The 11,882-nt window shown below is 44.9% G+C and overlaps 1 pseudogene across 1 annotated transcript; it reads left to right on the top strand.

Moving 5' to 3' along the window:
* Nucleotides 1–9,045: 9,045 nt before the first annotated feature.
* On the top strand, nt 9,046–11,036 carry LOC116560182 (annotated as a pseudogene). Its single transcript, XR_004272841.1, has one exon. The product of XR_004272841.1 is annotated as a dynactin subunit 5 pseudogene (transcript).
* The last annotated feature ends 846 nt before the right edge of the window (nt 11,037–11,882 follow it).

Raw genomic sequence — 11,882 nt, 5'->3', positions numbered from 1 at the left:
TTTGAAGCCCTGTCTCTGTGTTGCTAAGCTGAAACACTCGACAACATTTTTAAAGCTTACTGAGCCTTAACCACCTCATCTGTAGGGTGAGGCTCCATAATACTTAATTTGCAGGGCTGTTTTGAGATTAAGGCAGAATACTTGTCAAATGCCTGGCACTTTGCAGGTAGCGGCTCTAAAAGAGAAACAAGTGAATCCGTCTAATATCAAAGTAGTTGCTAGGATATTGTATAATTTCTTGGGCCTGAGACTTAAGTCAACTGACAAGTTTCAAGAAGGAAGAAATCTAGGTTGGGCATTTCTGTCTAAGTGTGATGCCTACAAGGTTGCCCACAAAGGCAGCCAGGCAATTTCATCTTCCAAGAGTCATACAAAATGATTTAAAAATGACCATTTAAATTTTATCCCAAAGAGATACAGCCATTATGGAAAATAGTATGGAGATTCTTCAGAAAACTAAAAACAGAACTACCATATGATCTGGTCATCCCACTTCTGTGTACATATCCAAAGGAATTGAAATCAGAATCTTGGAGAGAGATTTGCACTCTCATGTATTAATAGCATAACTCACATCCACCAAGATATGAATACTGCTTAAATGTCCACCAGTGGATGAATGGATAAAGAAAGTTTAGCAATGGAATACATACATGCAATGGAATATCATTCAGCCTTAAAATAGAAGGAAACCTTGCCATATGCAACAACATGGATGGACCTGGAAGGCATTATGCTAAGTAAAATAAGCCAGACACAGAAAGACAAATACTGTACAGACTCACTTATATGTGGAATCTACAATAGCCAAACTTGTAGGAGCAGAGAGTAGAATGGTGGTTGCCAGGAATTAAGGGGAAGGGGTGATGGTTAAAGGGTATAAAGTTTCAGTTGTGAGAGATCATGCATATTTGAAATAGATGCAAGGATAAATTCCTACAGGACGAACATATAAGAAATTAACATCGTTCTACTTTTTAAAACAGAGCAATTAATTTGTAAGCTCAGGGACATCTGTGGATACAATGAATTGTTGTTGCTGCCTGACATTTGGGGATGTGCATTCTGGCTGTCTTGGTGGAGAACAGCGTGTAATATATGACTGGAGGCTATTGTCTCAGGTACCCAGACCCGTCGGAAAAAACAACACCCATTCTCGGCCTGCGGGATGGTCCCTGGTTGAGGCAGAGAACTCTGTCCTGGACCTTGACTTTGTCCTGTTCAAGAATTTTATCCTTGACTCACATGAAGAAAAAAACATTTTATAATTTAGCAGACAGGACAAAGCACGGAGGAAGTCTAATAACGATGACAGGTCAGAGAGTTGAAAATCATTTTAGCAGCCTGGAATAACAGGCTAAAACTAACAGGATGAAGTTAAAATTTCAGAGGTTTTTTTTTTTTCCCCTAAAGCAATTGTCCAAATTTAGAAGGAGAACTGTTTATGGGAAAAGATCCGGGAGCCAAAAGATACAGCAGCTGCAGAGACAATGAGAGCGCAGAGGCAGGCTAGGTCTAGACCGAGCGTAAAGAACTGGCCTGTGTGCTGTTGGCTCTGGGTCTGGAGTTGGTGGCAGACCTGCCGTCTAAGGAAGACACTGAGAGTCAGGGCTGTGGTCCAAGCAGGCTTCAGGATGATGATTACAACACTGGAAAGTGAACACTGCACAAAATTATGGGGTGTTTTACGGAAGAATAGAGAAGAGGGAGTTTCTTTCGGATCTTGGGAGATGGGTTATGCAGAAGTGGGACTGACTAGTTCTGAGTAGCACCGAAGGCCAGAAATAGTTCTCCAGACCCACTCTTCTTCACTCTTCACTCTCAGTTTATAGCAACTCCATTCTAACAGGCCTTCTCTGAGCATCCTACAAAACGATCAGCCCATCAACCTTTTTTTATCCTCATCCATCTCCCTTCTGTGTTTTCTTCATAGCACATGTTAGCACTAAATAACTCTACGTACTTATTTTCAGGCAGCTTTTGAGAAGCAGTGTAAGTTGGTGTGTGTGTGATGCTAGGCTGTGGAGTCTGATTGCCTGGGTTCAAATCCTAGTCCTGTTCCTTTCCTGTAACTTTAGGCATGTGTGTTAACCTCTCTGAACTCTATTTCCTCCTCTATGAAAGGGGGGATAAGGTAATAATTGTATCTACTTCATAGGGTAGTGCAAGCACGAAATAAAGTAATTGTTGCGAAGGACTTAGAAGAACTCCTCCCTACGTACTCAGTAACTGTAACTCAGGTGTTGAGGGAGGGGCAGGTGTGTCCTTGATTGTGAGTGAGGTGCAGCTTGTCTCTGCTTCCGTTGGGATGTTGGACTTCCAAGATGCTCTGTAGCTTCTGAAGAGGGAAATGATCTTATAAAGTGACAAAGGTCATCACTGGGCAAGAAGAGCAACTAAGGAACTGCTAAGTCCACTGAGCTTATAAGATGCCAGATAAGACTCTTTTGGGTGTAAATAACAGAAATAGAATCTGGGGCTTGCAACTCCCGGGAAGCTGGACAACCAGGCATGACAAGCATGCAGGAATTGTTACCTTAGGTAGCCAGTCAGGCAGAGCAGGGCAGGAGGGGGATCTGCCTGCCCAAGAATGTGGGGCAACCATCAGGTAATGGCCAGGTGGTTTTTAACTGTCTCTCTGAAATGGTGATTGGTCTCAGCCAGTGCCAGAAAAGGCAGTCTTCCTATAGACAGAAGAAACCTGAAACTGGTGATCAGTAGCTTCCTGATAAAATCTCAGGAGTTGGGCCAGTGATCCCAAGCATGTGCATGAAGAGGCAAAATGGTGGAGTTTAACTGGTATAGGACCTGCTGCAGGCATTGCACCAGAATAGGTAGAATGCCTCAAGTGAGCCTGTGCGAGGACACTGCATGCTCCCCTCCCAAGCTCTAGCAGGCCATTACACGCAGAAAACCCACCTCAAGGGAAGAAGTGGGGAGAAAGGATGCAAGACCCCAGAAGTACGCCAACATAAAAGCCCCAAGCCAGAAGGTCAAGCCCCACACTTATGCTCCAAGATGCCCGCTTAGCCCTCTTCCACGTGTACTTTCTTTGCATTCCTGCTCTAAAGCTTTTTAATAAACTCTCACTCCTGCTCTAAAATTTGCCTCAGTTTCTTCTTCTGCCTTATGTCCTTCAGTCCAATTTTTTCTCCTGAGGAGGCAAGAATTGAGGTTGCTTCAGAGTTGTATGCATTTGCTGCTGGTAACTCAGACATCCGTCACTGATAACAGAACCAGGTGGGCTCCTGTGGGTCATGAGGCAGGAAGCCAAGGTGCTTTTTTCATAACTCTGGGTGACAGAGTTCAATTGGTCCTGTAGTATGCAGGAGGCCGACTCCCTCCTACCAAGATTCACAAAAATAGGAAATTTTTCCAAATAGGATGTGGGTTTCTATTATGGTTTGAATTCGTCTCTCAAAAATCAAGTGGTGCCAGTGCGACAGTATTAGGGTTAGGGAGCCTTTCAGAGGTGATTAGGCAGTTAGGGCTCCTCTCTCGTTAATGGGATTAAGGCACTTACTGAAGAGGCTTCTCTCCTGCTCTCTCTTGCCCTCCCACCTTCTGCCATGCGAGTATGCAGCAAGAAGGTCCTCACTGGACCAAATGCCAGTATCTTGATCTTGGACTTTTCAGCCTCCAGAACTGTGAGAAATAAATTTCTGTTCTTTGTAAATTACCAAGTCTCAGGTATTTTGTTGTAGCCGCACAAAGGGACTAAGACAGTTAGTTGCTGGCCAGCTGGACAGTGTGGCAGAAGTCCTGTGTCCTGCCTGACGTCCCCCCCACCTGATGAAGGCGCATATTCCCGGTGAGGTCCAGGTGTTGGGAGGACAGGCTTGCCCTGTAGACCTGGCTCAGTCCCAGTCAGCAGCATCTCTTTTTGCTAGTTCTTCATCTCCCAGTTGTGCTGGTTGGTGATATGTCATGTGTCGCTTTGCTGTCACAAGATTCTTTAGTCTTCATTGCAGCCTTAATAATCTTAACACCAATAACAGTCCTATAATAGAAAAATAATTATTAGCATGCTCAAAAATGTATCAGATGCCAAGCATGGTACTTGGGTATTTACATGTGATATTTCTTTTAATTTTCATTTCCTTGAGGAAGATATAATTTTTTCCATTTTATAAGTGAGGAAACAGAGGTCAGTAATCAGTAAGTAACTTTCCCAAGGTTCCAGAGTGAGGGAGAGTAGGAGCTTGGATTTCTAAGCCTTTGTCTGACTCCAGAGCCCGAGCTATAACCAATGTACTATATTCTCCCGTCATGCAGTGGGGAAAAAATGTTTTTACTTTTGTAAAATGCCAATAGTAGATTCCTTAGGCTACAGGTTGGTCTTCTCTAACTCACTTTATTAAACTGTAATGTTTACTTTTGAAGTAGAAAAACTCCTTAACCACGAAACCAATATAATCTTGCCCTCAAGCACAGCCACATAGATAGGCTCAAACCACACCGGGCAGACATAAGCCAGTCAAGGTGCACTGTGAGAGAGGCAGGTGGCAGTGTCGGCTCTAATATCTTGTGCTGGCCACCGTCTTTCTTTCCCCGCCTGGAAGAACGTGCAGTGTATTACCTGCTCCCTTTCCCCTGTCGTGCTTGTCTTGGTTCTTTTCCTCTCCTCCCTTTCCCTCTCCTCTACTCTCTTTTCTTCTCTCTCCCTCTCACTCTCTTTGCTTTCTTTCCTCTCTAGCTTAACAATATTCCCCAACTTATACCCTGGAATTTTGCCCAGGTACTTTAAGAGAATCTCCCTCCGTCACTTACTTTCTTTTCTTTTTTCCTCCTTTTCCTCTTTTATTTTGTTTAGTCCATTTGTAGACCAATTTTTAAAAAATTATCATTGATAAATGCATGAATATTGCCACCCAAACGTCAGTGGAAAGGAAAGTTCTATATCTGAGGGTGAAATTAGGCAGCTGGCATAGTCAGGATCGAAAGTCCTGGAAGCCATTTTAGAAAATCCAGGCCAGGTGTGATGGCTTATGACTGTAATCCCAGAACATTGGAAGGCTGAGGCAGGTGGATCATTTGAGGTCAGGAGTTCGAGACCAGCCTGGCCAACACGGTAAAACCTAATAGCTACTAAACACACACACACACACACACACACACACACACACACACACACACAAATTAGATGGGTGTGGTGGTGGGCACCTGTAATCCTAGCTACTTGGGAGGCTGAGGCAGGAGAATCACTTGAACGCAGGAGACAGAAAGTGCAGTGAACTGAGATCGTGCCATTACACTCCAGCCTGGGACTCTGTCTCAAAAAAAAAAAAAAAAAAAAAAAAGAAAATAAAAAAGAAAAGCCACACAAGTCTTTCGATATATCTGAACACACTTGTAATGAAACCTGCTTTTTTCTCAAGCACTGAAATTTAATGAGTAAAAACATTCAGTGATGGGCAGTGGGTAAGACTGGGAAAGCAGAAACATAATTAAATAAGGAAAAAAAATGATACCCTCAAAGAGCTCCCAATCTAGTTTTATCCATTATTTAAAATCATCTTTTGGCATTCATTCCTAGTATCAGAGTCATTTTTTTTCTCCCTACTAAGTGAATTTTCTGTCAATTACATTTTGGATGGGAATTTTGCAGGCAGTTTTGGAACCCAGCCACCTTTTATCAAAACAATTCTATGGGAAAATGCATTTTTAAGTTCACAAAAACGGACTTGGACACCAAGTGGAACACAGTCTTTTTGTACATGAGGGCTGCTCTGTGAGCGTCATTGGACGACTACCTTCTAAGTCACTAGGCTGACCTATGGCTGAAAGAAATCTGTATCTGGCACCATCTGGGGTTTGAAGGAAAGGAAGTGCTGTTGTTAGCATTTGTTCCAATACTTCACCTTATCATGACGCTAAGAAAACCCCAAGCTGAAAATGACAACCAAAGAGCTAGAAGCAGTTTTCTAAATGGGACTGGTGTCTCTACCAGCCATTCACTTTGGTCTTTGGGTTTTAGCTTCAGGTCTGTCCTCCTGTCACAGCCCAATTAGAGCAGGGTGAAATAGATAAGGGCACGAGAGGCTGTGTCAGCTGTGGCCAGCACTCTTAGGATGGTGATGATGATGATGCTGCTGGATGGAAAGCTTGGGCAGGGAAGGAAGGGAGGGAAGGAAAGAGGGGAGTGTCAGATGCTTCTGTACTGGAAGGCTCATGAAAGAAACAGCAGTACTGGGTATTTCATAATACATGCCATTGGGTGAGAAAATGAGTTTCCTGACATTATTATTTTTTTAAAAAATGGCATTAAAGAGAGTCTACTTTAGGTAAAATTAGTCACGAAAAGTACTGGGTCCACAAATCTGGAGGTGGACTTAAATCAGGCAGAAGGCCCAAAAAAGGATGGGGGAGTTTGATAGATTCTTCCGTTTACATTTCCTCTCAGCTTTGATTTTTTTTTTTTCAAAACATCAATTCTGTGACCATGGACTATGGGGATGAGGCTGGGAGGTGGAAGGAGAGGAGAGCTCAGAATGTGTAGATCTCCCAGCCGAGGGAGCCTGGTGCACAAGGGAGGTGACTGCACAGTCACTTATGAGACCATCGGCAAACTCGGAGGCATCTTGTTTTTTGAAAGCTGTCTTCATGAAAAACAGGGCTCCTTAAATATGACGGCATATAGCACCATTTTCTGAACACTTATGAACCCTCAGAGGATGTAGGATTCAGTCAGAAAGCTACTTGTTTAGCCAACCTGTTTACTCAGTACAATTCTCTGGCTAACAGAGTAGGAGGCAGGGTGAGAGGAAGGTGTGAAAATAAAGACAGGGCTCCTTTCTTGAGAAGCACATATTCCTTGTGAGAAGAAGATACTAATACGTAGGGATCAATGAAAGCAGGATCAGAGGCAATTCACAAGGCAGTATGCTGCCATGTATATAACCCGCGAGTGGAGGCCAACAGGGAAAGCCAAAGTCCCCTGTGCGGGCTGGCTGGGGAAAGTTGCATGAAGGAGTTGGGATTTGAGTTGGATCTTGAAAAGGGGGAGGATGTTGACTGGCAGAGAGCAGGGACGACACTGTGGGCAGAAGAATTGCCAGCTCGTGGGGGAACAGGGAATAGACTTGCTGAATTGGCACAAAGGGAGAGATTTCAACTGTGTGGAAGTTGGGAGTTAGGGACTGGCCAAAGCTCTCGCTTTGAGTGAGAGCACGCAATCCTATTAGCCAGTGTTGTACGGATTTTTTTTTGAGACAGGGTGTTGCTCTGTCACCCAGGCTGGAGTGCAGTGGCATGACCATGGTTCACTGCAACACTGACCTCCTGGGCTTAAGTGATCCTCCCACCTCAGCCTCCCGAGTAGTTGTGAACACAGGCACATGCCACCATGCCTGGATAGTTAAATTTTTTTTTTTTTTTTTTTTTTTTGTGGACAAAGGGTCCCACTATGCTGTTCAGGCTGTTCTTGAACTCCTAGACTCAAGCAATCCTTCCACCTTGGTCTCCCCAGATGCTGAGATTACAGGAGTAAGCCACTGCTTCTGGCTGATTCTTGATTCCACAGGTGATGGGGAACCACTGCAGATGTTTGGAAAGGAGGAATCACATGACTTGAATCATAGATACACTTCATTAGAGTTGCAAGAATCCTTAGAGAGCATAAAAGTCAAATCCTTCATTGTATATATGAAGAAACTGAGGCCCAGAGAGGAAAGATGATTAGTCCAAGGTTGTCCAGCAAGTCAGTGGCAAGGCCAGGTCTCTGATACCACCCACCAGTCCAGAGGCCCTTCCCTAATGTTCCAGGGTTGTGTGCTCTTTGGAATATTCCAGTCTTGAGGATGGAGTCCACATCTGCTCATGGTTGCTGTCTTCTGCTGAACCAGACTCTGCCTCTGCCTCTTCCCTGCCACAGTCCCTGTTTTCTTTCTGGGATTTGGACGTCCTTGCGAGAGAAGCAGCTTCCTTTTGGTGCAGAGAGCTAAGTCCAAGCAATGATTGTATTTGGAGTGATTGTGGAGTTGGAAATATGGCTGATGATGAATTTATCATACAGCTTGGACATCTGTTCTTTCATCAAATATTTACTGAGCACCTACTAGGTAATAGTAGTAATAGGCACTGTGCATCATGCTAAGAAGACAACTGGGTTTTTAGGCTAGCGGAAGAAAGAGAATGAGAACATAGCTTAGGAAGTGAGGTGTGGGTGGGAGACCCCGCCAGTGCTGAGGCAAGGGTCTGAGGCCTCAGCCTGTTCCCGTATAAATATTGAACTAGAAAAGAATTAGAGATATAGTCACATAGTTATTCCTGTATATAATCATAAATAATCACATAGTTATTCATATGTAATCATATATATATACACACACATATATATATACTCAATATAAACTTTTAATTTTATTAATGAGTCTCGGGTCATGAAGCATGGAACTGAAGTAACACTGTGAAAGAGGTGACCCTAAGGCAAGATGCTGTCAGCCCTCTGTCACGCCCGCTTAAGGGCTGCGGGAGGGCGCCTTGGCTGTGCGGCAGTGCCAGCGGCTGGGAAAGCGCCTGCTGTTTAGCTAGCTATGGAAGGAGATGTCGGAGATGTCTCCTTCCTCGGAGGAATTAGAAAACTCCACTCCCCCAAGCTCTTGCGGTAGGCCTGACGGCTGTCAGGGGACCCACACACATCTGGGGGCTTAACCGTCTCTGTGATGCTGTGCTTCAGCGGTCCCATTCCACGTCTACTTTCACGTTCCGCTTCTGCACCTGGTTCCTCTTCTTAGAGGATAAGAATTAGTAAAAGTAACATAAATCTTAATGTCTTTGTTCTTTCTTGACCAGTATGAAAAAAGTGCAGACGCATTAGGTCTTCTCCTTACCTCGGCTACTTCAAAGCCCTGGGCCCGTCTCCAAGACACGTGAGTTACCTGACCCTATCACTGACCACCAATGCTTCGCCCCACCTACCCTGCCCCCTGTCTTGTACTGAATAAAAGTCAGAGCGTCCGGGCACTGGGGCCACTGCCGGAGTCCACGCTTTGGTGGGCAGTGGACCCCTGGGCCCAGACTTTCCTTTCTCTATCTCGGTGTCTTGTGTCTTTTATTTCCACAGTTTCTCATCTCCGCACCAGTAGAGAGGGGCTCACAGGACCCTGCAGGGCTGGACCTTACCACAAGAGGGAGCTGTATGGGCACAGAGAGCACTGACCCATTGTGGAGCAGGGGTGGGGAAGGCGAAGAGCAATTGGGCAGGCAAAGAACTAACCGGGAAGGAGGGAGGGAGAAAGAGAGAGAGGGAAGAAACAGAGAGAGAGAGAGAGAGAGAAGGAGAGAGAAAGAGAGAGGTTCTTTCAGGGTCCGCACTAGGCTCAGTGTGTCTGAAGCAGTGTGTGCTGGCTTGGGAGATTGAGAGATGGGGCTGGAAAGGTAAGTGGAATAGATAGTAAAGACCTTTATCGACCATTTACGAAGCTTGGATTTTAAATAGCAAAGAGTGGAGAACAATAAGTATTTACAGATGCTTACTCTACGACCTCAATCAGTTTTTAAAGCAACTCTAAGAGACAGGTGCTATTAGTATCCCCATTTTACAGATGAGAAACCTGTGCTAGAAACGAGAGAGTCAGGATTGAAACCAGGTAGTCCAGCCTCAGAGACCATGTATTTGAGCATAGCCCCTGGGCTATGTGGCCTCATTTAAGGGTTTCAGCAGAGAAATGCCATGGCCACATAGAAATGTTGGAATGGCAGGATCTCAGAAAGACCGACCGACTGACTGACGGGATCCAGGGCTGAGGGAGGGAGATGGTGGCCGTGGAGTTGGGTGAGCTGCTCTACCAGTCTGAGTACCTCAAGACAGCATCTGGGAACAAAGTCAGTTACCAGTGTTGTGTGGAATCTAGACCATCGTTCTCAACAGAAAGACTGTTGTGATGAACGACTGTGTTATCCTAGGGGATCTGGCAAACGTAAGAGTTGGACACCATGGTGTTGTGAAAAGTCGTAGTGTCATAAGGCCACCATTCAAGACATTCAGCAAAGGTGTTGCATTCTTTCCTTTACATATTGGGGACCATGTCTTTATTGAGGACGATTGTATGGTCAACGCAGCTCAGACTGGTTCCTATGTTGGCAAGAGCTGTGTGACTGGGTGCTGGTGTGTGTTGAACGACTGCTGCAAAATTCTTGACAACGCAGTATTATCTCCAGAAACTGTGGTCCTACCAGTCACTGTCTTCTCGGGCTGCCCAGGATGCTCACACAGGCAATGCCCAGCTTTGCTGCTGCTAATGCATCTGGCCAGTTGTTGCAGTTGCTCATAATCCTGGGAAAAGGTGTTTGTGACTTTTCGGAGCACAGATTCCTGTTGGCTGTTAAAACTTGAAGGGAGGGGTGATTAGTGTTTCTCTCTCTTCTTCCTAAAAGGACCTTAGCTGTCCTAGGGTAGTTAGTCAAAGATTTTTTACCATTTTGACCTAGGGCCTTTGGCTTTCACTAAAAGTGGGGACCTCAGCATCCCAGATTATACTTTTGCCAGGTGTTAGATTTGAGTCTGTCATGTGGATGCATTAGTTAGATGGTTAGTCCTTGCCTCAAGGTACTTACCTTATTTCATTGAAGACACCGTATCTGTGAACTCTTGCTTCCTGCCCTGGAACCATTCAGCCTACCCTGTATTTGCTATAAACTCCACAATTCACACAAAAATGTCTGTATTAGGAGCCCAGTCACATATATATATATGAAGGGCTCTTAAAATCAGTTTGTGGGCACAGAGCCCCAGGAGTAAATGAAGCTGCCAGGGCTGTTCTTACCGTCTCCTTCTGGCCAATAGCACAACCATTCCTGGTTCTGCTCTGACCTCTTAGCTTAGAACGCAGATTTAGAAGTGAGGGGCTGAGAAAGCTGGCCTTGCTTAGTGCTCTGATCTGTAAGTGAATAGGGCAGAACAGTTCAGCCTTGAAGGTTAGAATTTAGCAGGAGCCATCCTGACTTAATGTCCATTTTTGGGGTTTGCAAAACAAAACAGCTGTATGTAATCATTTCCGCTAGTTCCATCTAGAACTCCTTTCTAGTTTGTCATTTTTAAAAAAACGTTTATACATTAAAACCACATAGCTCAGACAAGATGGAAGTTTATTTCTCTCTCCCTGAACAGTGCAGAGATAGTCAGCTGGTCCTGGCCAGGCAAATGCTGGTTCCATGATATCGTCAGGCACCCAGGTTTCTACCGTCTTGCCATGTGACCACGGTTAGCAACAAGGGAGGCTGTAGACTTAGTTTCTACGTGGACAGCTAACACTCTGAGGAAGGAGATTCTGCTAGTAAAAAGGAGCGAGGGGAGAATGGCCACTGGGAGGCAACAAGCAAACTCGAACAGGCCTCTGTGTTGCTTCCTTTCCTCCTGCTGCATGTGAGCCTTCTTCATGCATCTGGGGCCATGACAGCTGTTAGCTCCAGACCTGCATCCTCCCAGCTTGGAGGCCCTGAATGAACAGCTTCTTCCTGTCAAGTTCTAATTTGGAAAACTCCCAACATTCTCAATTGTTTTTTGTGAGTCCCATGCTCTCTTGGATCAGTCACTGTGGCCATGTGTGTTTGGCCACGTGATTAATCCAGTGTAGGTCATGACCTTTTCTCCATCCAAAACAAGGTGCTAGGAAGACAAAAACAATAGCTAATACAAACAATAGGAGTTTATAATTATGTGCTGATATATTTGAAGCTGTGTTGACAGTCGTGAGTGTGTATCCTTGGGAAGGCCAGCTGGACTCTGTCTCTCACCCCAGGGACCTAGGAACAGTCTGTTACCACACAATTACTTTTATAATCCTCGAGAAGAAAATCTCCTTGTCCTCAGAATACTTCCAGAAGAACAACCGGATGGGAAGAACCTTGGTTGGGACTCTTTCCAGTGGGCTTGGGGCAGA

The sequence above is a fragment of the Sapajus apella genome, unplaced genomic scaffold (assembly GCF_009761245.1).
Source record: "Sapajus apella isolate SASKATOON/1434 unplaced genomic scaffold, GSC_monkey_1.0 scaffold25, whole genome shotgun sequence".
Taxonomy (NCBI): domain Eukaryota; kingdom Metazoa; phylum Chordata; class Mammalia; order Primates; family Cebidae; genus Sapajus; species Sapajus apella.
Note: the sequence above shows the minus strand (reverse complement) of the source record. Positions and strands in the feature narration are given on the sequence as shown.